Source organism: Acomys minous (genome assembly GCF_964271855.1).
Source record: "Acomys minous genome assembly, chromosome: 1".
NCBI classification, from domain to species: Eukaryota; Metazoa; Chordata; class Mammalia; order Rodentia; family Muridae; genus Acomys; species Acomys minous.
Window position 1 is genome coordinate 7,687,745 of NC_140483.1, and position 26,109 is coordinate 7,713,853.

The 26,109-nt window shown below is 42.9% G+C and overlaps 1 protein-coding gene across 10 annotated transcripts in view; it reads right to left on the reverse strand.

Annotated features, from left to right (window-relative positions):
- Positions 1-26,109, reverse strand: part of ESRRG (estrogen related receptor gamma) — a 604,250-nt gene that overhangs the window by 414,525 nt on the left and 163,616 nt on the right. For 9 of the 10 annotated variants that reach the window (XM_084773293.1, XM_084773294.1, XM_084773292.1 and 6 more), the window contains one exon: positions 7,980-8,065. The exons of the other annotated variant lie outside the window; for it this stretch is intronic. The gene's annotated coding sequence lies outside the window, so the exon portion shown is untranslated. The remainder of the gene's footprint in view (positions 1-7,979; positions 8,066-26,109) is intronic. 10 annotated transcript variants of the gene reach the window in all.

The window sequence follows — 26,109 nt, forward strand, 5'->3', positions numbered from 1 at the left end:
GTCTCCGGCGAGGTATTAAACCATACTCAAGTATGTTTCGGCAGCCAGATTTCTCCTTGCAGGACTCGTCAGGGTCAGCTGCCGGAAGAAGACGTGTAAGGCAAGCCTTGAAGAATAGCTGAGGTTTTAGAAAGCCTGAATTGAGGTTGGTGAGGAGCTGAAAGTAAAAGACGGGAGAAAACTGCCAACGAGGAGCAAGGAAAGTAACAAGCAAGGTCCCTGGGGATTGCTTTGTAAACCAAGCCAAAAGACTGTGATGGGTTAATGCAAAATTTGTTGCCAAATTGTTGCCAACTATGGGAAGAAATAAAGAATTCACATGACTACTGTGGGGCTAACTGGATCATGGAGGGATGCCATTTTGGTTGGAGCCAACATGGAGGACTGACAGCTAAACAGCAGAAGACCCAGTTTACTTGGGATAAACAACCTATCATCTGGTCCTAAGAAACTAGAGGAAGGCAGCAAGATTTAAAAAAAATACATTACATAATTTATTGTACATATTTAGTGAGTACAGTGTGATAATTCAAAACAACTGTGTAAGATTCATCTTAGCATCTTTTCATGTTGCTGTGATAAAAATATCATGAGAAATGCAATGTAAGGGATGAAGGGCTTACTAGAACTCAAAATTCAAGGGCACAGGCCATCCTGAAGGGAAAGTCAAGGTGGTGGGAGCTCGAAGCAACTGGATAGACCAGGTAACAATCAGAAGGCATTGAGCGATGGATGTTTGGGATTGCTTATATAGTCTAGGATCCCAGCCAAGGAATGGAGCTACCCACAGTAGGTGGGTCTTTCCAGCTAAATGCATCAAACATAATCTTCCCCCGGGCATGTCAGAGGCCAGGCTGCCAAGCCATTTTAGGTTCTGTCAATTTGAATAATCGACACTAACCATCTCAAAGGTGTAAAGGCCAGATTGGGGTAGTTGCGATTTCCATTTCCCTGTCGCTACCTCGGGTATGTGAGGACTTCTCCTCTGGGGCACTGGATATTACAGCTGACATGCGCACTCTTCCCAATTCCCAAATTAAAATCCTTCTTCCCTTTGCCTCCGCCCTCGTCGGGGCAAATGTCCCTTGTCCTTTATTGTGTGGTTTCACAAACCCCACTCTCTGCATCCTCTTTTCTTGTGAGCTTAAAGTTCCTTTTCTTAGCTACAGAAGTGACACTTACCCTTCTCAGAGGACTATCCCCTGGGTTCCCAAGCCACTGAAAACATCACTCGGGCCCTGACTACTCAATGCAGATATTTTTATACAATCAAACTCACATCTATCAGGTGCAGTGGTGCACACCTCAAGGATGCATAAACAGGTGGATTGCATTGCTGTGAGTTCAAAGTCAGCCTGGTCTACAAAGAGCATCCATGACAGCCAGGACTACACCCTGTCTTGAAACAAACAAACAAACAAAGAAACTCACATCTACAACTAGTCTACAACCAATAGGAATCAAGGACCATGTTGAAAAAAATGTATATAAAAGACTGAAAATGACATCATTTCTTTCTTTCAGGAAAAGCTAATCTAACAAAAAAAGAGAGAAAATTATATTACAAATACTCCCCAACATAAAACCATACTTAAGTACTATCCTACAATGAAAAGATATACAAAGCAAAATTAAGGGGTAAACATAAAGCAGAAAGACATTTATCTAACACATTAAATATAATTACGTATTTGTTTATTTGTCTGTGTAAAGGCAGCCTGCCATGGTACATGAATAAGGGTCAGAGGATAATTTCGAGTCAGTTCACTCCCTTATGATGTTGGTCCCAGGGTTCAAATTCAGGCCATCTAATTGGCATCAAATGCCTTTACCCAGTGGACCACCCTGCCACCCAATAACAATTTGTTTTTAAAAGGTGTTAGAGTTCTTAGTATATAAGAATGTTTCAAAAATTAATAGAAATGATAACTAGTTTAATAGAAATAAAGTTGTCCAGGCAATATCAACATGTAAATTAACAAAAAGGGTTCAAGCAACCAATAAAAGTTACAAAACATATTCAGCTTAATCAAAAATTTTAAGATGCCAGTACAAATACCTGAAGATATCACCTCTAAATAGTAAACCTGAAAAATGTGTTCTAAAATATGGACTGATAGAAAAGTTGATAGAAATATAATTTGTGCAGTTTCCTAGGATTCATTGACCATTTTTATAGAAGTGAAAATAGAGACTCATCTTTGCTCAGAAATCTTGCTTTGGATATCTATTCTTTACCTATAATTATACTAATAAAAATATGTATTACTACCATTACTAGAAGCAGCAAAAAATAAATAATAAAGGAGCTAAGTAAGTTATTATTTCAATAAGAGGATTGTCAAATTATATAGGTCAATTTGCAGGGATATTGCCTGTGGAGGCAAGAAGCACGTCTCAGATGCCCTGGAACTGGAATAACAGATAGCCGTGAGACACAAAGTCAGTGTGTGAATCAAACCTGGGTCCTCCGCAACCACCTCTGCTATAATAATTAACAGTGGCTCCCACCCACAAAGCGATTCCACTTGGAAAATAGACTGCAAAACGCCCCTCATTCAACAAGTCTTTCCCACAAATGCTTCATAATATTTCTCTGTCTGCATCTCCTGCCCTTCTTCCCCATGTCCACTTTTCTTACAGGTTTCATATTTCTTCCCAAAGTCTAGTTTCCATAAAGTTGTCTTTGTTAGCTCTCACCCTGGGATGTCTGGCCTGGTCCACCGATGGCTTTCTCTAGCCAGGGCTGCGTTCTTAATGTAGACCAATGTGCTATGCCAGCTTTATCGCTGAGAGTCCTCATCAACCATAATCCCACACAACTCAGTGAGTGTCTCTTGGACACCTACGGTGCCTCTGTCCTAGACTCGTGTCCTTCTTCCTGCCCACTTGAATGAAGTCTGTCTGCCTTACAGTGCCTTCTTCCAAGATGACAATACTTGATCTGTCCTTTCCTAGATGCGTCCTCCTAGTGTCTGTGGAGAATCCATTCATTCAGCACATCAGTGGCATACTTTAACATCCTCACCACTGACTGCTGCCTTCTGGATCATCCTTTCTCCAAACTCCAGATTAGTGTACATTTGTTTTTGTCTTTAATGCCCAGGCTGGCCTCGAACTCATGATCCTCCTGTCTCTGCCTCCTTCAGAAAATCCTACTGCCAGGTTCCACCACAACCGGCAGAGTACATTTGTTTTACTGAGATATCAATTGGGGAAACTATTGGGGCTTGTGGTGTATTTGAGACGGGTTGATATTTCAGCTCTAGTGTCTGCTGTATCCCTTAGGTCAGAGAACAACTGTTCATTCACCACAAGTCAGCACAGCGAGTGCCATTCATATGGTAAGCACAGTCTACTTGTTAATGGAAGAGATATTTCTGAACAGAAAAATTAGAGCTCTATTAACTAATTTCATAGCTAGCTTAAGTTGTAGATTCCTTGTCAATGTCTGTAGAATGGACACAGAACGGACGAGCCTGGTGCCCTACATTGTACTCAACACTGAACATTTCCATCTCCCCATGTGTTCAGTATCCCCACAGGCACATATCAGCTCCTCAGATGTCAACAACTGGCTGTCACACAATCTAATGAAATGCTGACACAGTATGATAAACACACACATACACACACACACACACACACACACACACACACACACACACACAGATTGCCTCACAGCCTATAGGAATGAGTTTCACTTTACATACCAGCTCAAAGTTCATGGCTACCCAGAACTTTGGTCTGACTACAAATTGGAGCCTTTTTGGAACTCCTTCCCTGATACAAGTAATACATTAGGGCAACATAGAGTATACTGGGAAGTGTTTTCCCTGCATGCTTTATTAGTAATGATACTACAAGGGCTTCAGAGAAACAGCAGATGAAAATGCATTGAGATGATGTGCAAAGGGCTCAGAGCATCACGCTCCAGACTCCCCTCCAGGTGCTCTCTGGATCTCTTGTTTCAGGGCTTTTTGTGGTACCTTCCCCAAGGAGCTTTGACAGGTTTTTGACTCTACCTCCAGCTCCTCTTCCACATCTTGAAGATGAGAGGTGAAGCTGAAAGTCTCTGTCCAAGCCTCTGGGCATGGCTTGTCTTCCTGGAGAGCTGCTCTTGCCCAGGAGCCCAGGGCTATTATCAGTGGGGCAAGAAATGCTCTCATCCAATGGGAAATCCCAAAGGATTAGAAGCAGTATCAAGAATGGGTACTGAGCTGCAACACTAATTTTCACCATATGTCACATTTCCCAGGAACTCTTGAATTCCTGCACCTTATATTAACAGCTGCACTGAGGTGGCCCTGGGACAGACAGGTTGATGTGCCAGGGTGCTGTTTCTTAGAAAGGAGATGTTGTAAAGGCCTGATGCTCACAGGACTTTAATGCCCAGGAGCACTGCCTTTGGGACAATAAAGAGGTGGATCACTTTTTTACCATGCAAGTAAGAATTTGGAGGTCCCTGCTGGCACATGTGTAGAAGCATTGAGAGTTTCAGCACACACACACACACACACACACACACACACACACACACACACACACACAATTTTTCTTAATACATATGTTATCAGGTCATATTCTTACTATAAACATTTTGCATTTCTAAGTGTTACGGCTACAAACTGAGAACTAATCTGTTATAAATTTTTCTCATGAAGTTTTGGGGAGTGGGGAAAATTTGCCCAAGAAGAGCTAATTAATGGCTTCCATTGTGCCCTGGAAATCCTGGCTCACACTAAACATGCAAGGCTAAGCAGTAGGGGCAGATCTTGCAACGCACACATACACGCATCAGGATCAGGCCTGTTATCCCACATCATTTCTGAAATCAGAGGAAGGACGTCACACTGTCATCACTGAAACCCATCTGTAGTCCCAGGGCGCATATCCCATGTTTCAGAAATTCACAGAGAGGCATTCTCCAGGGTTCCTGAGACATCCATGCTAGAGATAAGCCATACTCCCGGGCTCCAGTACCAGTGACTCTTCCCTTTTTAATTGGCACTCAGGTTTGCCTTGAGAATGAAGCATATTTTTTCCCAAGCATCTATTGGTAAAACATGGCTCAGATTTTGTAGCTGCAAAGCCAGCGTCAAGCTTTTCAGTTAACTCTCAGTCACAACTAAGCAGCACTGAGGAAGTCACTAAAGATGGAAACAATAAAAACAGCCAGGAAGGGTAGGGGAAAAAAAAAAGATTGCCAAGGTATTCTGTCTCAGCTTGCCACTAAAGGTATTAAAATACCAATGATACAAAAATAGACGAGCAATTACGCTTAAGAGCTGGGGAGGGGAGGGGAGCCACTCCCCGGCTTCACAAGCTAGGTGGCTGGAGGGCTCACAGATTACTTGATCAGTTGGTTGGTGAAGGATTAGCCCTGGAAGGTCAGAATTAGTGACTAGAGTCCTGCCTCCTCTGAATAAAATGTGTTGTCTCCTCTCTCCCACCACAGTGACAGATGATATCTGCTTCCTCCCGTGAGTTTTGAATTTAAGAGCCACTGAAGCCCGGCAACACTATATTCTGGCTCAAATGAGCTGAAAATTGCATTCAATTTGAATTTCAAAACTGGAGGGGAGGAAGGGAGGGAAAAATCCCCTCAGCCCCCATCAACCATCCACACTTTCCCCTACTTCCTCCTGCATAGCCGGGGCTCTGCCAGGCTGGGGACCCAAAGCCCAGGAAGTGTTGCAGGACAAAGAGCATAGCTGGAGTCCAGCCCAGTCTGAGTTTAAAAATAAACTTCTAATCGACAGGATCAAAGCAGACCTCACTCTTACGTACATGCATAATGCAGAATGCAACCCTCCAAACAAATAGATTTATTTCTCTTTTCCAAACTCAAACTGGCCTGCTTTTGTTTTATTTTTTTGTTCTGTTTTTTTTTCTTCTTCTTTTTTCTTTTCTTTTTTCTCTGATGTGCTCTGGCGACAATAAAGGTGGCAGTGGAAAACTTCACTAAAGTAAATTATTTTCTAAATGTAATTCCTGGGCTGGGAAGATGCTTCAGGGGAAAAATGCTAGCTGCCCAAGCATAAAGACTCCAGTCTGAGTCACCAGCACAAATGCAAACTGTCAGGTGTAGGAACCTTAGTCAGTCATGGGGGACGTGGAGACAGGAGAAGCCCCTGTCTTAAAAAGTATGGTGGAGAGAGACTGAAGATTATCACCAACCATTCATCGCTGGCCTCCACACAGGCAGCAAGCATGGTGAATTCATCCCTACACACACACATACATACACACACACGCACACACACACTACACACATACACACACGCATACACAGCATTTATTCATATGCAATTCATATAGGACTCTTTCCATGATTTCTACCTTTTTACTTGCCTCACATTAAAGTTAGAGGTGTTGTCCAAAAGTCTGGTGAGAAACCGCTAATGTTTTTTTCAAATCAAGTCATATTTGTAAATCTCTATGAGAACTGTTATTTAAAGCAATCTTGTGATAAATACTTTATAAAAGCCTACTTTTAATGTGAAAATAATCGGTCCTTTTTCGCAGAAGCACAGCACGAATGAATTGGAAGCGCACTCGAGCTTTCTGAAACAATACCTATAATTTCAGACAAGGAGATTTAAGTGCAAACAGTATTTGAAATGAAAAGGATACTACACCAAGCAACGTGTCATACTGCAGACTCACGGGACTGAAGGGTTTGGGGACAGATCTCCGTAGGAGTCCGACCTGCACAGAGCAAAGGCTACCTTCCTTCCCATCTACTTCTAAGAACGGAAAGCTATTTTCCCACCCCTGAAACATTGTCAATCTGTGAACGAAACAAACTCAGGTCTCTTACGAAAGTAATTCTACTTTGAAAGTGCCATTTTAACACTAAAGCCAAAACCTGTTGATCATGTCTGCCATGCTCCAGGAAGTCTCAGGAGCAAGCACCACAGAGAAGAGCAGTGGAGAGGCCACTCATCTGCGGTGGAGCAGGGCCCTAGCTGGCCACACTGCGCATGCTCAGCAGGCACTGGGATGCAGGTAGTCCACCACCGCTGCTGCTCCTACCTGGAGGAGGCAGTCAGTGTTCCCTCAGCCAGCGCTTTTCCTGTGTGAGAAGACAGCAAATCCTCACCCCATGCCTGTGAGCCTCCCGTAACAACTATCACTGTGTAGCTCACAGGTCCAAGGTAAGGCGCTGCATTCAGGACACCAGCAAAGCAATGGATGGTGATCTGTGAAATCTATGGTTTTCCTTAGAAAAATGAAGTGAGATTAAACTCAACCTTAATTCGTGACAATATCAAAGCACTCAGTAGATAGTGAGTTTGTAATGGATCTTAAAGAAGCTGGGAGCCAGAGAGCTTTGTCTATCACAAGCACAGGATGAGATGCACAGAAAAAGCAATATTTTGTACTCTGTGCTCTCCCAAAATACAGAATTCAGAAACAGGCTGACCTTGACAATCACATTTCGCAGGTCAGCATAACTGACTGGGGCAAGGAGGGCACAGCCTGGCCAAGGAGCCCCGTGGTCCCTGCCACCAGTATGGAGTGACATCGACTCATCAGCACACGCAGCAAAATGAAGCACTTAGGGGAGCCTTAAAAAAAAAAACTCTGCTTTGGAGCCAGGCATGGTGAGGCACGCTTATAGTCCCAGGGAGAAAGGCAGGGAAGATCTCTGTGGGTTTGAGGCCAGCCTGATCTACAGAGGGAGATCCAGGCCAGCCTAGACTACATAGTGAAACAGGGCTACGTAGTGAAACTCTACCTACTTAAAAAAAAAAATGCCGTTTTTGCATTTTAAAAGATAAAACAAGGAAAACATCAGACCTTTTGGTTGACCACGTCATTGGCTATCAACTAAATTCTCACCGACACAGCACAACATAATAGACAAAGATATCAACGGGCTGCTTAGCCCTCGCATGTGTATCATGGGGCATAATGTCATGCAGACCTTAAAAGAGCATCGACATCTCCCAGTCTCCTGGGGAAGGCCTTACCTTTCAAACTGCAACAGTGTTAGCAGAGGATGCTTTCCTCACATCTTCATCATTTGAGGTCGTTTCATTGATGAACCAGCAAATAGCTTTATTCATTTATGTGATACAAGCAAGGATCCAACCCAAAAGAGGAGGAAAAAGAAAAAACAGGAAAAAGTGAGGTCATTTTCTTGGCCACTGCATTTAATAAAATCCCCCAGGCAATAGAGCTAAGCACACATTAATAGCTATGATAGTATGCTGAGCCTCTAGCAAGTCTTTGATTTTCCTATATATACACTCAGGGCTGCATTAACACTCCAGAGAAGAAATAGTCCTCAATTTTACTTCAGTTTTCTTCCTTTCCAGCTTTCTTGGATTTATTATACTTCTATTCCTCTCTTATTTATGGTGAATGCACCAGTAGGGGTTTCAAAGCATTTCCCATTACTACACCCACGTGCAGCTTTTGGAAGAAAAACAAACGTCCTTTCAATACCAATGGACTCAGTTGACATCAGCCTGAAATTGCATGCATTTCTCCACATGTGGGGCTTTGTTTTTTATTTGGAAACAGATAGACAGGCACAAGTTTTCAGGGTAAGTTCTCAGTGAACAAAAGTTGTGTCTCCAAGTATGTCCGCCAAAGGAAGCTTGTAGGTCAAGTGCCGTTAAATTGCTTGTATTCTCCAGTTTTGAAAGAGAAAGGAGACCATTACGTAGGACTTGACACTTTCCCCGTCATTACTGTTACATGCAAGAGCTATTCTCAGCAACAGTGATGTAGACTTACAACTCATGGAAGGAAAATGAAAAAATCTCATAACCAATAGGTGACTGGATGCCCCTAATAACTGGCTAGGTGTCTGGCCTGGTACAATGGTCTATGCAAATATATAGGAAAACTAAGTAGCCAGATGGCACTGGACTATTTTCCATGACACTCTTTGGGGCATGAATGTGCTAACTGTAGAGCTTAGGAGGGAACATTTTAAGGAGGTGTCTGCGTTGCCTTCAGAAAACTGCTAAGCCTTCACTGGGACACCCTTCAGACACAAAGTCCTCCACCCACACCGCCCTGCACACCCCCTGCTTCAGACCTCCTTGGCAATGATGGGGTTAAAATCATAATGCATGACTAAAGACCAAGATTGAAGCTTCAGTCAGAAATTCTCCTCAATAGCCCGAGGCTGTAAAGTGCCCAGTTGGAAGCATATTTGCTTTGCTCTGAGAAAGTACTGGGGTACTGGAAAACAAAAGTGTAATTTTGAAAGAAGCTTTTGCATAGGATGAGAGCAGAAGATGGACGAGGACCGGAGAAGAGGACGTGCTCTGGTATAGGTTGGAATTTGAGAGGGAACAGAGTCAAGGAAGGAGGCTACTTGGCAGAGAAAACTAGAGTGTTTGCAGTGTACTCATGAATGAGACAGGAGGCAGGAAACACGGGTGTGAAAATCCAACCCTATTTATTTTCCAGGATTGTGAGCACAGGGGAACTGCTGAAAAGCTGTAATTTATGTGAGTGTAAGGAAACATTAGGAAAGATCCCACCCCAATGGCACAGCAGAGTTAGAAGCCTGGGGAAGCTAATTTGGATTTGTGCTTTTGAGGAAAGCCGAGGAATAGCGGGGACGTGGCGCAGGTGCCCATCTGAGCAGTTACACTGCTATCTGAACATGCTGACCATGGCTGTGCCAACATGGCTGCAGAATTCAAGGTAACACATTGAAACCATGTTACTCGGGCCAGTGAAACGGCTTGTGGGTACAGGCTTTAATCAAAAACTCTGGTGAACAGAAAGTACAAAAACATGGAAGGAAAGAAGAAATTAGGCAAGGCTACCTCATGGCCCACACATACAGTCCTCTCCCTCCCTCCCTCCTTTCCTCCTCCTCCCCTCTCTCACACACTCACATACACACACAAATAATAATACAGTATTTAAATAAAATATACTACTTGTCTAGAACAGGAACTATTTGTGGGGATAAAGAGAGTGAAGGACAAAATAGGTCAGTGGGGTTGAAAAATGATCAAAGAACATTTTATATATATATGCATGAAAACATCATTGTTGCTATAAATTAAGTGTTAAAAATAATAAAATGTAGTATTTGTCAAGCCCCATTTTGAGACTGGTGAAATTTCAAAAACATTTATGTTATAATGATGATGGCTTTGGGCACCAGGTCTTGGATCTCATGTACATAACGTCTCTAAGTGAGAGAAGATGATGGATAGAAGGTTCTAGAAATAATTTTTATTCCTTTTGTGAAACCTACTTAATAAAATGCAATCTAATTCCCCCAAATAAATCCTGGATTTAGGTGTGATAATTAAGCAATATGAATAATTTCTTAGTGAAATATGAATGAGCTATTGAAGAACAGTGAGGACAATAAGACCCTGTAGGCAGTTTCCAGAGTTCCGGTCCCAAAGGCTAGGGATGGAGCTCACTGACTAAAGTGCTTGCCTAAGATGCACAAAGGCCTGGGTTCTACTCTCATTGCTACATAAACTGGGGATGGTGGTACATGGCTGTTATCCTGTACTCACAAGGTGGAGGCAAAAGGTTCAAATTTTCAAGGTCATCTTCAGCTGTACAGTAAATTCAAGGCCAGCCTGAGCTACATGCTTCCATGCCTCAAAAACTACAAGAAGAAATTGAGGAGAAGATGAGTGCGTGATTGGGTTTGGCGGGTAACCTAGAACAGTCCCTACCACTCACCTTACCTGGCTTCCTGAATCTCAAGCCAAGAGAAAATACAGACTGGAACACAGCGGTTTTATAAACCAGAAATTCCCCTCATCTAGTAACTATTGAGATCGGATGTATGAGCTGACAACAAGGAAGTGATTCTGGGAGCCAGCACTAGTAGATGCACTGGCTCGGATGTGGATTGCCAGGGGACATCTTTCACATCCCTTCCAATATGAATAGCACCACTCCACTCCCTCTGGTTGTGACACGTGACAGTTGGAGATCAAGCATCGGATTGCTACCTTATGCCACAGAATATTTTTTACATCGTATATAGATATAAATGGCCACAAAGCCACTGACCCCAGGGCAATGTGATTTCTTGTACTATCTCCTCCTTTACCCTAAATCACGTCTTGCAGGGGCTTCTGAATTTTGCACATACTTCCTTTGAAAGAGAAGTACCTACTCACCTCCAGAGGGGAAAAGCTGGTGCTAAATCCCTAGTCTGTGCTAAGAATGGACAGTCCAAAAAATGAGAAACCACTGGACACATCATAGTCCTGATGTCATTAGCATCACAGTCACAGACAGCATACTTAGCCTTGGGGAAATCCCATGTTAAATCCCTCTCCCTACACTAAGTAGCCTTGTAACCTACTTCCACCCAAGTACAAAAGTCTGAGTTCTCAGACCAGCAAATGGACAGCACACGCAACAGTGCTCTGAAAGAGGGAATGACTGTGCTTCCCCGTTCCCTCTGCATAGAAACGGAGTACAGAGGGAGCCAGCAAGAGGCCAGTCGCAGTGCCTCAGCCTCCTCCACATCCTATCATGTATCGTTTGTGTGGGTCTGAATAGATTCAGTTAGTTGAGGATTTGCTGGGGCAGTTCCATAAGAGGCATCAGAAGAGGTGATCCTGGCAGAGGCAGCATGTGTACAGGAGCTACAGTTAGCTGGGAAAGTCAACAGCAAGAGGGCATCAGTGTCCCCCAGGAAACTATCTCTAACAAGGGGATAAATAGACTGTAATGATCTACATGACCAGCAACTAAGCTCCTTTTAGAGTGGGTAATACGGTACATCTTTAGGCCATGAAGGATGTGATAGACAATTCCCCTCAGTGGGAGTGAGTTCAAACTCAGCCTTCCTGATATCTGCCTGCTCCCAAATACAACAATGTAGAGAAGTACATTGGTGCAGGTCCTAATAGAGAAAACTTTCCTGTGAATGAAAATACGTGATTTCTTCAAAAACTCAGCCAAAATTCTCAGGTCTAACACTTGGTCAAACATCTCTCTTCTGCTGAGTTGTAGGACGTTAGGGAGGAAGAAGGAAACGCATCAGGGGAAAGAGAGAGAGAAAAACAAACAAACAAACAAACAAACAAACCCCAACAACAACAATAACTGAATGACTAAGAGAGATGATGGGAAGGACCAAGATGGGAAATCTACCTTCCATCCTCACAGATTAGGGCTTCTTAAGCACCCTAAGTGAAATAACATATGCTGCCTGCCTTCTCATGCACTAAAAAGAAGAAGTAGAAGGCTACTCTCTGTGTGTGTGTGTGTGTGTGTGTGTGAGAGAGAGAGAGAGAGAGAGAGAGAGAGAGAGAGAGAGAGAGAGAGAGAGCGAGAGAGACAGAGAGACAGAGAGACAGACAGAGAGACAGACAGAGACAGAGACAGAGACAGACAGACAGACAGACAGACAGACAGACAGACAGAGACAAAGAGGCAGAGAGAAAGAGAGACAGATAGAAGGGGGGGGGAGAGAGAGATCCAGGACCACCATGGACCATTCTGGTGTTCTACCAACCACAGAGGCCTAAAAGCCATCATAGGTTCCCCAAACCTTGGACAACCACAAGGGATACCTAAAAGGAATAGAATGGGAACATCCTCTCCCCCTTGGGGAAAAACACAGATCAACTCATTTCCTTGGAACCTTCCAGAACAGCTGGAGGTAGGCAAGGTTACAGCCGGGCCAACATTCAGGGTACTGGGATTCTTGTGAAAATCACACTCTGCAGATTCTTAGGCACAATTTTTAAGTACATTCTTTTTCTTTTTGTATTCCTGACAAGCTATCTCTGATGCAGAAGATGACATGGCATTTTTTGCTAATTATTTTTTGCTGATTAATCTAGAGCTCCTTATTATATCCACTTACAACAAACAGCTCCCTGTCATCTTTAACAAAGCAGAATGGATGTGAGACAAAAACTGGGAGACCAAGTACCAGGTAATACCCAAACCCTGTTGGTAGATAGCATCACCCGCTCCATCAATGAGGCAAAAGGGGGCGGGGCGGGGTGAGGGATGCGGTTTAACTAAGGAACCTTAAGAGCAATGAGTGCTAAGAAGGGGCTGTGGGGAGGAAGGAGGCATCTGCTCAATTGGTACCTATTTTCAGAATTTCCTTCGAGCTGGCTCAGATTGAGAGCCATCAATTATTTAAAAGGTGTAACATAATGCTTCCTTTGTTGAAGCAAATCAGCGAGCAGACCCTGAGAGAAAATAAAACATGAATTAGGAAGAATTTATTAGTGTGCTTGAAGAAAATAAAGATTTAGCTATTGGGAGGGACTTCTAGAAATAGATCGGTTTCTATCTCCCCCAAATTCACAGAACCCTTTTCTCCTCTTTCCTTCACCTATTTATTATTTTCTGTAGTAGATCACACGGAGAGGAGGATGAATCAATCCCTAAACTTCTCCTTTCTCTGCAGACTCTGGCTTGATGTATGGTCTTCATTTAAATTACAAATACACTAATCTGCACCGCTGTTTACCAAGTAGCATTTTAAATGAAAGATACAAGAAATTGCATCACTCACGTTTAAAAAATGACTTAGACTCCAGATTTAAAGGAGAGGGGGGAAAAAAAAACCCCAGCCAGTGTTCTGAGTCTTCTGTGGATGCTTGATTTCAGTCAGCGGACGGAATTCAATTAGTGGACTTTGTACTCTGACAATGGGTCTGGTCAAGAAACAATGTGCCAAGCCTCTACTCTGATTTTGGGGTGAGTGTGTTGTGAGGGGGATGGGTTAAGGAAAATTAAACAAACTGGCCTGAGGAAAGCTGGTCCCTATGAAGCTCACTCGCCACCATCATGGGAAAACACAGAGACCTTCTCCCCCCGGGAGAGTTGATTACCATTTACTTAACTAGGTGATGTCAATCTCCAAGAGACTCATTGCCTGAGTCTGTTGTCTCTAGCTTTAGTATATTCCAAAGACGGCACACAGCATAAGAAACTTAGAAACCCAACAGAACCAGTGAATCGCAGGTTTGTATCACCCTTAGTGTTCTCTGTGTTTCAAATACACAGAACAAAACTCTCTCCATTAACACAAAACAGTAGGAATCCCCTACAAAGGCCTTAGCCCTTGACAGTGGATGTCAGGCTACGCTATTGTTCGACCAAGAGCTGAGCAGAGCATTGAATTTGAGAGACGTGGTGAAGCTTACTTGAGGCGCCGGGGATACAGACCAGTGGCAGAGCACACACAGAAGGGAGCATGGCCCAGGATTTGTGAAAACAATCCACACGCATGGTAAAAGCAACATGACTGAAGCCCATTGCACCCAGGGGCCTAACAGGGCCATCTAGACCAACAGTAATCACATAGCACGGGTCACAAGGGATGGCAAAGGATCATCAAGTTGATCATCATGTAGGGGCATAGATTATCACGGGTAGATCTCTTTGATGCCTGAACTGCCATCTCCATAATTAAATACTTTTTCTAATGTCCCCCCTTCTGCTCAATAGATACGGCAGATCTAGCCATAAGTACTGGCTAGTAAGACTTGGGAGGTAGAAACAGCAGGCCTGATCCAATACTGCTTCCTCACCTACAGACTTTACTGCGCGTGAGGTTCTCTGGGTCTGGTGTCCACACCAATAGCTGCCTGCTAGGACCCTGAGTTCCTGCCACAGCCCTGCAGTCCAGGGGGATGCTTATGCTTCTTCCCTCCAGCGAAGTCACCTAAGTGAAATGTCCCAATTTAGAATCATTTCCACCTTAGAAATGGATGAGGGATCCACACTATATGCTCTACAACTTGTCAAGGAAATTAACTGCAAAGACAGTGTCGATATTATACAATTAAAATGAGAGCTCTTAACATATTTAATTTCCCCCTGACCTGACTTTTCCTCAGTCATCATGGACAAAAAAAAATGTGAATTCATAATTTTCAAATAACCCAGGTCTTTTAATATTCTAGGAGGAAGTAAGACACCCTCTCGTGTGTGCACGCACACACACACACACATCCACACACACACCCCCACACACATACACACACATTTGAACACTCATGTTTCTTTATCAAGGGCAAAAATAATAATGGGTGTAAAGATGAGGGCTCAGTCTAGGTTGTTGAAAATGGAGACTAAGTGGTGTATTTTAAGTGTATAAATCATATCTTTCCATAATGCTTATAATAGAGGGAGGGAGAAGGGAGGGAAGGAGGGGGAAGGAAACAGAGAAAAGAGGGGAGGGTGAAACAACGGAAAGGAGAAAGTAGTAGAGAGGCAAGGAGAGAGGGAGAAAGAAAGGGAGGGAGGGAAGGAAATTAAAAAGCTTGTTTTAACCTTTCCACATTATTTACTCTGTAAGACATCATATGTTTCCCCCTTATAAACTTACATAAGGCATCTATTTGTAGGTGTTTGGGGTTGTTGTGTTTTTAAAAATTTTAACAATCATAGCTCTGAAGCTTAATCACTTGTATGTGTTAGAAAACCAGATGGTTCAAGTGGGTGTTTGTTTACAAGCTCTTTGCCTAAGGATTTTAGCTTCTTTTCAGAGCAAAGCTGAGTATTTTAACTCAGAAAAGAAGCAATAAAGAATAATGAAAAGAAAAAATGTCCTAGATTTCTCAGGCCCCAGGCTCCCTGCCTTCCCTCTGCCACTGTGTCATGGACTTTTACAGAAAGTATGGGAGGATAAAAACAGTGGGTTCCTTATGAAACTGTCATTCTTTAGGACAGACTAAGTGTCCATCATGGGCTCAGCTTTGCTCTTGATGCAACGTGGACCACTGCAGAAGACAGCATCCAGCATCTGGCCTTCCCAACGCTACCACTATCTGCATGATCATCAGCCTCAGACTGCAATGTGCACCATGGTTTCTGGCTTCCTGCACTGAGTTGCTTCGAGCAACCACACTCACCTCAACCCTCTCCCTCTAGAACACGAAACAGAAGACACTACTGGGGTTTTCCCCCAGCCTCAACTCCTAAGTCCCAGCCATGAGACATGACATGCAAACACATGAAAACCTCAGGTTTCCTTATTGCAAAGTCTGCACGCCACAGAGACCCCTGAAAGGGGCAGTAAGGGGTGCAGTCAACATTCCTTGCATTTTGTGCCTTTCTTGGTTTCTAGGTAAGAAGATCACTCTTCTCTTCATTCCTTGACCATCATGACATTTCAAACAGCACCGCTCAGTTGAAACAAAGACACCCTCCCCGACACACCTTCATTTTCAACACTTAGTCAGTGCACCTGGTATCAATGGACCATAAGCTCTCTGCCCTACTTAGCTCTCTGTTCTTGTGATAAATACCATGACCACAGCAAGCTGGGGCAGGAAACAGCTTAGTTTAATTTACAGGTCAAAGTCCTTCATGGAGGGAAGCAGAGGCAGGAATTCAGGACAGGAACCTAAAGGCAGGAACTCAGGACAGGAACCTAAAGGCAGGAACTCAGGACAAGAACCTAAACGCAGGAACTGGAGCAGGGACCACAGAGGAATGCTGCTTATTAGTGTGTCTAGGTTTGTGTTTGACAAAAAAAACTATGACACTGCCTGTCCTTTCACATCATTTGGATTTATCTCTCTCTCTTGTCACCACTCAATAAATTCCCAAGATTCAGATATTTGAGTGAAGTACGCAAAGAAATTCCATGGGTATGTCAGCATGCCTGTGGCCTCTGTACCACATTATCACATTCACAAGAAGACAAAAGGCAATAAATATACATTTGGTCATACATGATTGTTGTATTTGATTTTTCTCTGGCTCATTCCAGATAAAGTTGACTTTTTCACAATGTTAGCATTATCTCCTCCAATGTGGTGTGAGCTGACAGTGTCATTAGGATAAAGATACTGTATTTACCATGACTACGGTCCCTAGTGATCCTTGGGTTTCACAATGGTGGATTCAACTCATCCACAACAAAAATACTCAGGAAAAAATTTGTACTGACATGCACAGACTTCTTGTCATTTCCCCTAACAAATGCAATACAACTATTCCTGTAATGTTCATATCATACTTAATATGCAAGTAACCTAGGGATATTAGCACACTCTTTTATAAAGCATTTGAGGATTTAAGATTTGGGTATCTGTAAGGCTCTCAGTCTCCATGAATTGAGAGAGACAAGTAGAGTCACCCAGAAGCCAGTACAGAGTCTGCCATGTAGCTGGTGCAACTAACACATGAAGAAATGACCTTCCAGACACCACTGTTCACTTCCAATTCTAATGATGTGGGAAATTAGTTGAGAACATCATTGGCCTCTACAGCACCACATTAGGAACACCTAGGTAAATTACCATACTCACGATTTATGTGTCTATTTGCCTATGATTTCTAAAATAAGATTTAAGAAAGGGCCTTCTTATTGTTTATTGCCTTTAATAAAGGAGAGTGGATCTGGCGAAATTCAAACAGTCTTGAAATACTGTCTTGATTTTCAACAAAAGAAATTAAGTTTCCTTGTGTATGGCAACACCATCCACCATGCAGGAATCAATCTGCAAATAAGTGTAGATGAAGCGATAAATAAACAGCAAACGTCCTACCAACATGAAGTCACGGTTTGGACACAGAAGATGTGGAACTCATGCTCAATTCCTACTCAGAAACTGTCCCCCGATATTTCAGGCAATGGTTATTATTTGTGAGACAGACTATTTTGCACAATTATTGAAGATATTCATCATGTTCCATAAATTACACAAGAACATAGCTAAGAAAAATACAACCAATGCCTATGAAATAAATATCCGGTTAAGGGGAAAATCAGGAGAGCGTGTTACTGGCTTCTGACTGCAGGAAGTAGACCATTTCCCAGGGACTCCTGTTGTTTAGCTTAGCTTTGAGCTTCTCTCGTATATGGTTTTTAATGTATGGAGTCCTTACTTCTCCCACATATGTATTTCTTAGAGATTTGTTTTTATGTTTATGGGTGTTTTGCCTATATGTATTTCTGAGCACTGCTGCATGCAGTGTTCATAGAAGCCAGGAGAGGGCATCAGATGCTTTGAAACCGCAGGTACAGATGGTTGTGAGCCTCCCTGTGGATGCTGAGAATTGAACCCAGACGCTCTAGAGGACCAGCCTGTGTTCTTAAGTGAGGACCAGCCTGTGTTCTTAAGTACTGAGCCACCTCTCCAGCCCCTGATATATGGGATGCTGAGCATGGAATCAAGCTTTACAGTTAATGGTCACAGGATATACAAGCGTTTAAGACTGACATGAGTTCCTCTACCTGAACCCCTTGAACAGACGCAACACCTCGGTCTGTGCACAGAGCAGTCCTTGCTCTGCAGCTGGAAAACAGCACACACCAGCTATTCGGGGACTTAGATAATGCAGCAAGTGTCAATAGTGACATTCCTATTTATAGCCCAATAAACTACACTTTGAACAATACTAGCAATGCTTGGCCTGGGTAACACTGCTGGTATCACCTCCTACAGATATATAGCTCTGAGCATAGTTTACAGCATGGAGCATAAACACAAATCTCACAATTCGAATAAATCACCTTCCTGACTGCTTAAAGACGCACTGCCAAAGTGGGCTTTATGTGTTATACAATGGAGCAGAAGGCAGTGGTATATATTTAAATTTTCCATTTTTAAGCTGTCACTCAAAAACTTTTCATACTTTTTTTTTTAGCTTATTGATCTTACTGGCTTGTGATGAGACTTCAGCTGCTTGGTTGGCTGCTTTTAGCTCTGCTTCTTATTAAGAGAGCTAAATCGGGAATCACAAAATGCTACTAATTTGGCAGCATTCGATAGAAATGAAAGCTAAAAACAGCACCAGATAGTATAACCCTCATGTTTTATTGCCCCAGAATCCCGGATTTAACTACTATACAGTGTAATAATGGGAGCAACCAAACTGCATCACTATGTCGATATGATAAAATAAAAGCTTGCAATTAAGTATGCCAGATCAACTATTACTGTTGTCTGATCCTTTTTGCAGAGGGATGCACAATGCATATATATATATATATACATGCACACGTATGTACACACATATATGTACATGCATACGTATGTACACATATATACATAATGCACACATGCATATATGTGTACATACACATACTATATATGCATATACACTCTCATATATACACACATATATATACATACATATATATGTACATACATATGAGCACACATATACATGTATACATAGGCACAGAGAGTACTCTGTTCCTTATACCCCTTCACATGAACACATATGCACATCTAGTCCTCTGTTCTCTATACCCCCTTTTCTTAAATATACAAAGAAAATCCATTTTTAGTTTCCGTTTTCATTTTTAATTTTCTTTGTCATTCTATGTATACACTCATTTTGGGGGTGCGCATCATGCCACATGCATGGAAGCCAGAGGACAGCTGATTTTGCCTTCTCTCTTTCTGCCATGTACGTAGGTCCTGGAGTTCACCCCAGTTCTCGGGCTCGGCGGCCTTTACCTTCAGAGCCATCCTGCAGGTACCATCCTCAGTTAAATGCCCCGGCTGCTCCCCAGCTTCCATCATCACTGGAGCAGAACACTCACAGTTAGACTAGCATAACGGCTGTGTAGCTGCCCAGACCTGATCAGTCGGTGTGCAGAGCTTCCAATGCCCACACTGTTCTTTGGGTGACAAGCTATAGATTGTGATCACAAAGCCTTCCTAGGCTGATTTTAGACACAGACCCTCTCCCAGATCCATGTCTATTCTCGGATTAGACTTATTCTTCTGAAGAGTGGGACCTGGCTGTGGCTCTAAATGGCCATGAAATTCATCCTCAGCAGCAGCAGCAGCAGCAGCTGGCACTTTGTTAGTACTGTTATTTCACCTTTAAGAGGCCCCTGGAGGCTATTCAAGGAGCAAAATTCACAAACAGAAATTCTCCCTCCTCTCCCTCTTCTCCCTCTCTCCCTCTCCCTCCCCTCTCTCACTCCTCCCCCTCCCTCCCCTTCTCCCTTCCCCCTCTAACTCCTCCCCCCCTCTATCTCTTATTTTTGTTTTATGTGCATGTAGGAATGCCTACATGTATGAACGTGTGCCACATCCATGCCTGGTGCCTGCGGAGGCCAGGAGAGGGTGTTGGGGCTCCTGGGACTAGAATTACAGGCTGTGAGCATCTGTGAACCACTGTGTGGATGCTGGGAACCAACACAAGGCCTGCTACAAGGGGGGAAAGTGTGTCTAACCACTGAACCATCTCCCCAATCTGAAATCACTGCGGACATTGCTTATTTGACAGCTCCTATTGTCCATAATTTAAAACTTCCTACACCATCTGGAAGCGACCCCCAGGATCTTCCTCAGTCCTTCAGTAGGGCTATGCCCACAGATAATACCAAGATCAGACACTTTCTAAAAAGCTACCAAAGCACTTTCTGACCTCTCCTTTCCAGTACTGGCCCTGCTACTTTATGCACTTCCTCACTGGACTCCCATTGGCCACTTCTGTGGGTCTACAATTTGCATATGCATATGGAAGGGAAGTGTGGACACCCAGCTAAAGAAGCCCAAATCCGTTTCTCCCCACCAGGATGGTGATGAATTGGCCTCTCTGAGCTTTTCTGACAGATAGTGGAAATGGTAGCTACTGTGGCCAGAGGATGTCCTAGTTCCCCCATGCAGAAAGGGATTCAGCGCACGTAGTAATTATCCATCCATCTCGTTCACACTAAAGGCATGGCAATGCAATTTTAGCCTTATAATCAAGACCATATGACAAAAACCAAGGCCATTAGGGACCAATTTCGAGCATTCTCTGCAAGACAATGACTTTCCAACTGCACTTACATATGCTGAGCAGTTGCCTCCATGGCTGCAGCTGCTGCTGTTTATGTACGCACCCGTTTCCAAAGCCTTCCTTAGGCATGCGACGGTGCAGAGTTTCAAAGCCTTGCTGGCCTTTTATCACCCTTTCATTATTTTTTGTTTCGTTTCCCAAAGCATAGTAGGAAAATGCTGAGGGTAAAATTTCTGCTTGTGCCAATGATCATATATATATGATCCTAGGAGTTCTCTGCTTCTGTTCTGGCCCCTGTGCCTGGACACAATTCTCCCTCTCAACCCTGTTAGCTTCCCTATGAACTAAAGTGAGATCTTCCAGGCCCATAATTATTCAGGTGCCTTTTTTACTTCACCACTTCAGGTTCAGTGACATAACACTGTTGTCTCTGAAAGGACATGGTGTCACCATAAATCAGGGAACTGTACAGGCAACACTCCACTTATCAAACGGAAAGGATGTAAGTGGATCTTAAAATCCTATAAAATTTAGCTCAAATATTCTCATGCTTTATTTTAAACTGGCCAGCACATTTTGGGGTTGGAAAGATGACTCAGCAATTAAGCATACTTGCTGGTCCTCCAGAGGACTTGAGTTCAGCTTTTAGCACTCACATCAAACAGCTCACAACCACTTATAACTCCAGCTGCAGGGGACCCATCGTGCTCTTCTCACCCCTGAAGGTAGACACACACACACACACACACACACACACACACACACACACGTCAAGCTCACTATTTATTATTTATGAATCTGGAAGACAATAAAAATCATTAAGTAGCCTACATAAAATGAAAAAAAAAAGCCAAATGCTATACAATAGTAGCATTTTTTTGGATTGTTTATGGACCTCACTCTCCTTCCCGTTTCTCAGTTGATGTGTGTGTGTGTGTGTGTGTGTGTGTGTGTGTGTGTGTGTGTGTGTGTGAGAGAGAGAGAGAGAGAGAGAGAGAGAGAGAGAGAGAGAGGGAGAGAGAGGGAGAGAGATTGAGATTATCCACGCATATCAGGTATCAGCTCATAGACACCTTGGTTCATTGGTTGATAAAACGTATTGCATCACAATCTCTCACTTCACCATGTTTTAAATTTATGAGACAAGGGCTGGTGAGCTGCCTTAGCAAGTAAGGCCCTTGTGGTGGAAACCTCGACCCGACTTTCATCCCCACAGGGTAAAAAGACAGAATCCACCCCTAAGATTTGTTCTTTAGCTGCCATACATGTGTTGTGGCAGGAACACCCACACCCATATCCACAACAAATCAAATAATAAATACATACAAATCTTTTTTAAAACTTTTGAGAGAAATAAACTATATACTAGCTTCATCAGTATTTTAAATGCAAAACTTCATTCTTTAAAAATGCATAATAAAATTCATTTTAAACTACATTATAGCCCCGTTCTCCTGAAGCCCCGTGTTCACACGTTCTTGGTGACCATTTTCCAGAATGTTCTGTGAAGACACTCTAAACTAGATCCAGCAAAACCAAGTATGGTCAACTTCAATGTGTACCCTAGAAATACGACCTTTATTCATAGTTCTTTTTTTTTTTTTAAGATGTATTCATTTTTATTTTAGGTATGAGTGTTTTGTCTGCATGGGATATATGTGCACCACAAGCATGCAATACTCATAGAGGCCAGAAGAGGGTGTCAAATCACCTGCAATTGGGGGTGCTGAGACTGGAACTCAGATCCTTTGCAAGAGCAGCAAGTGCTTACAGAAGCCACTTCTCAGTCCCTGTCCCTAGTTCCTGATGCCTAAGGTGATAAATTGCAGCACTTTCAAGGAGAGCAAGGGCAGAGTGAATTGTGATATTTTTCAATAACAACAACAAAATACCCCAAAGCTCCTCATGACTGGATGTAAGCAAGAGTTAGCAAAAGGATTTTATATAATTTTCAAAGACCGTGGCTTGAGCAATCGATGCAGTGAGCCATACTCTGGTGATGCAATCAGGCTCTAAAGGTAAAGATGCTGCAGACTGTGGAACATCAAGGCTATTGTGTACACCTGGCCATGACCCCTGCTCATCCACACACTTCCTCAATTAAGACAGTTGCCAGCTGGCAGGCAAAGGAGGAAGGTGCCCTTCTCATCCCACCCCAGAGGTGAGTACGCTGGAGCGTTAGGGAACTGGGAACTAGGAGTCATTTGATTCCACCATCAATAGCACGTGGAGCTGGACTTAACTGAAACGTGAGCCTCTTCAAATGTCTTTTTAAATGATTGGCTGTTATGCTATGTTGAACATAAAGTCATTGCATATTGCATTTTGGAAGTGAGATGTTCCCCCACCCCCACCCCCAGGCTCAGACACTTGACTACCCGATCCTCAGTTGGTCATGCCAACTGAGAGAATTATAAAACCTCCGGGAGCTAGACCCTTGCTGGAGCAAGTGGTTCCCTGGGGGTGGGCCTTGAGGCTCTACTGCGCATGCTAACTTCCTGTTCCTTTTGCCCTTCCTGAGTGACTGCAGTCTGACCAGCAGCCTCTCACTCCAGTTGCAGTCCCTTCCTCACCATGATGGCTACATCCCCCTTGAACTGTAAGCCAAACCGGCAGTCCCTGCCTTCCTGTCACTGCTCATTCACTATTCTTGAGGTCACAGCCTCAAGAAAACTAACCGGTTCAGAAGGAACTAGCCTGGGCTGTGTCTAGCTCTCAGTCCCGGACAGCAGAAAATGGCCAAGTCTTTCGCAAGACATGATAGAACAGTACAGTCAGGGCGCTTGTGAGCAAATGCCTCCGTGAAGCGAGTGGCTATCACTGACCTGTCACAGGCTTTCAGTCAGGGAACAATTTTAATAAATAAATGAAACTTTAGAATTCTGTAAGTCTTGAAATTGCAGAGTGTTTAAACCCTGTGGGAGAGGAAGAGCTCAGGCTTACAAATAGGCTAAGAAACACTGGGTCACTGTGATCAAAAGTTCTGACTAATGAGCAAAGGTGGCTGTAGGTATGGACAGGTTCTGATGGTCTCTTGTTGAATTGGGCTTTCCATCTTCTGTGTTGACTATATTTCATTTTTATTATGCCATAAGTAGTAAAAAGCCAAATCCTTAGACCTCCCCTTCGATGTCTCAATATTCCCTCTCTACACGGTCACAGCTGCTCCTTGTAAAATCTGGATACCTAACAACCCCCTAAAAGCTAACCTCAGCTGTCATGTCTTCTCAGAGCTCAGGACTCACTTACTGATCTTCCTACTTAGAACACTCATTTGGATAACTAATATGAACCTCAAATATTTATTAAAATGACTCTAGTTTACATCCTTTAGCCAAATCTACCTCTCCTTCCATTTTTTCCAGCTTCTGGCAGCATGAACAAAAGGCTTCAGAAGTTTTGTCTACTCTTGCTAATGTCTCCTGCACAAGTCAGTTGCCTCTTCTTTCAAGATACACTCAGGTTTGACCAGGTCTCACCGACTTCTCCTTACCGTCCTGGTCCATGTCACCATTACTCCTCTCCCCAGACCACTATAATGGCATCTTTGTATCCATCTTTGCCCTCTTCTGTAAGAGAGATAGCACTTTCCTTTTGACAGTGAGAACATTCAGTTATTAGTAAATGTATTAAGCACTGCTTATAATAAAACATGTCAAATTTAAAGTTTATAAATTAGGGCTAGGAAGATGACTTCATCAGTAAGCTGCAAGTTATGCAAGAGGTCCTGAGTTGAGATTTGCAATGCCCATCTATCAGCTGGGTGTGGCTGTATCCCAGCACCGGGGTGTGTGTGTGGCGGGGGTAGGGGGGGGGTGAGGCAGACAGATTCCTGGGGCTTTCTGGATGACCAGCCTAGCCGAACCAGTGAGTTCTAGGTTCAGTGGGAGCCCCTGTCTCCAAAACCAAAGTGGAGAAGAACTGAGAAAAAAAACCAACAGTGACTTCTGGCCGCCACATACATGTGCACCCACACAAATCCAGACACACACATATACACCACACACATGCATTACGTGCACAAGTAAGGTGTAAAATTTGATAAATATTTACAAATTCGTACATTCTCAAAACCAAAGAAATCAAGCCGAGGACACTGTTGTCACTCTACAGGTTCCCTCCTGACATGGCCTGGTCAGTCACCTGGCAGAGGACAGTGTGCCACGGTTTCAATTGTCAAAGCTTTACCTTGACAGATTCCAGGAACTGACAATAAGGTGATTGTTTTTGGTGGTGGAAATAATATCTTGTTTCCTTTTTTCACAACAGGGTAGAAATTTTGATTTCTTATAAACTACCTGTTTTTCAAATATTTGTGTGTGAACACACACACACACACACACACACAGACTTAAGCTCAGAACCTGTCTGATTGTTGAACACTTGGTTACTGTCAACAGGAATTTATTTGTACTGTTTCTTTCCACTTTAGTATTTCATTGAGTATGAAATGCCCCTTTACTGTAGTTTTAACTCACCTTTCCTTGATAACCAATGATTTTGATATGTTTGCATGTTATTGGTGATTTCTATATCTCTCTTTGTAATATGTCTGCTCAAATCCATTATTAAGCTCAAAGCAGTCCAATAGCAAATGTATCTCCTTGTAAAAGTCCCAGCCTCGACATGTCCTCAGCACAGCACAATCTTCTGGGCACTCAGTCCTGAGAGCTCGCCCTCACAGGGAAGTTTAGCCTTTTGCCAACACCTCAGCCATGGTCCACGAGCAGGCCATCATCACAGCTGGAGACTCCTGGGAAACTTCTGGTGCTAGACACCCACGTATGTTCTCACTTCCTTCTGGTCTTTACAATATTCTACATGACATAGCAACCACACCCTCCATTTTCTTTATACTCAATTTCAACTTTATCTTCTTCATAGAACTATTAAGATGAAGCCAAAACTTATTCTGTGCTCATCTTGACCCCATCTTTTTTCTTACTGTCCCTACCTACTTCTTGTTTTTTTTCTTTTCTTCCTATACCAAAACCCAAACAATGAGTTCCCTGGTCGCTATCCAGCTATCCTGCTCATCCCTGGTCTCCTACTCGCAACAAAAATTGAACCCTCTCAAATATTGAGAAGGTTGTACATCTGAAATATTTATCAACTTAAATAAACAAGTTGTTACTTATCAATTATAAGCCGTAAATTTGACTACTTAAGTTATAATCTTACATTTATTTCTTTCAAGCAGGCAGTGTTTTAAAATCTATGATATTTAAATGTAGTTTAAATAAACAGGTTTTTTTTTCTAGTATCATCCTTATTCAAAAGTAACTTTGTGGAAAGGAGGGTTTGCTTGGCTTCTTTTTTTTTTTTTAATTTATTTATTATGTATACAGATCTCATTATAGGTGGTTGTGAGCCAACATGTGGTTGCTGGGATTTGAACTCATGACCTTTGGAAGAGCA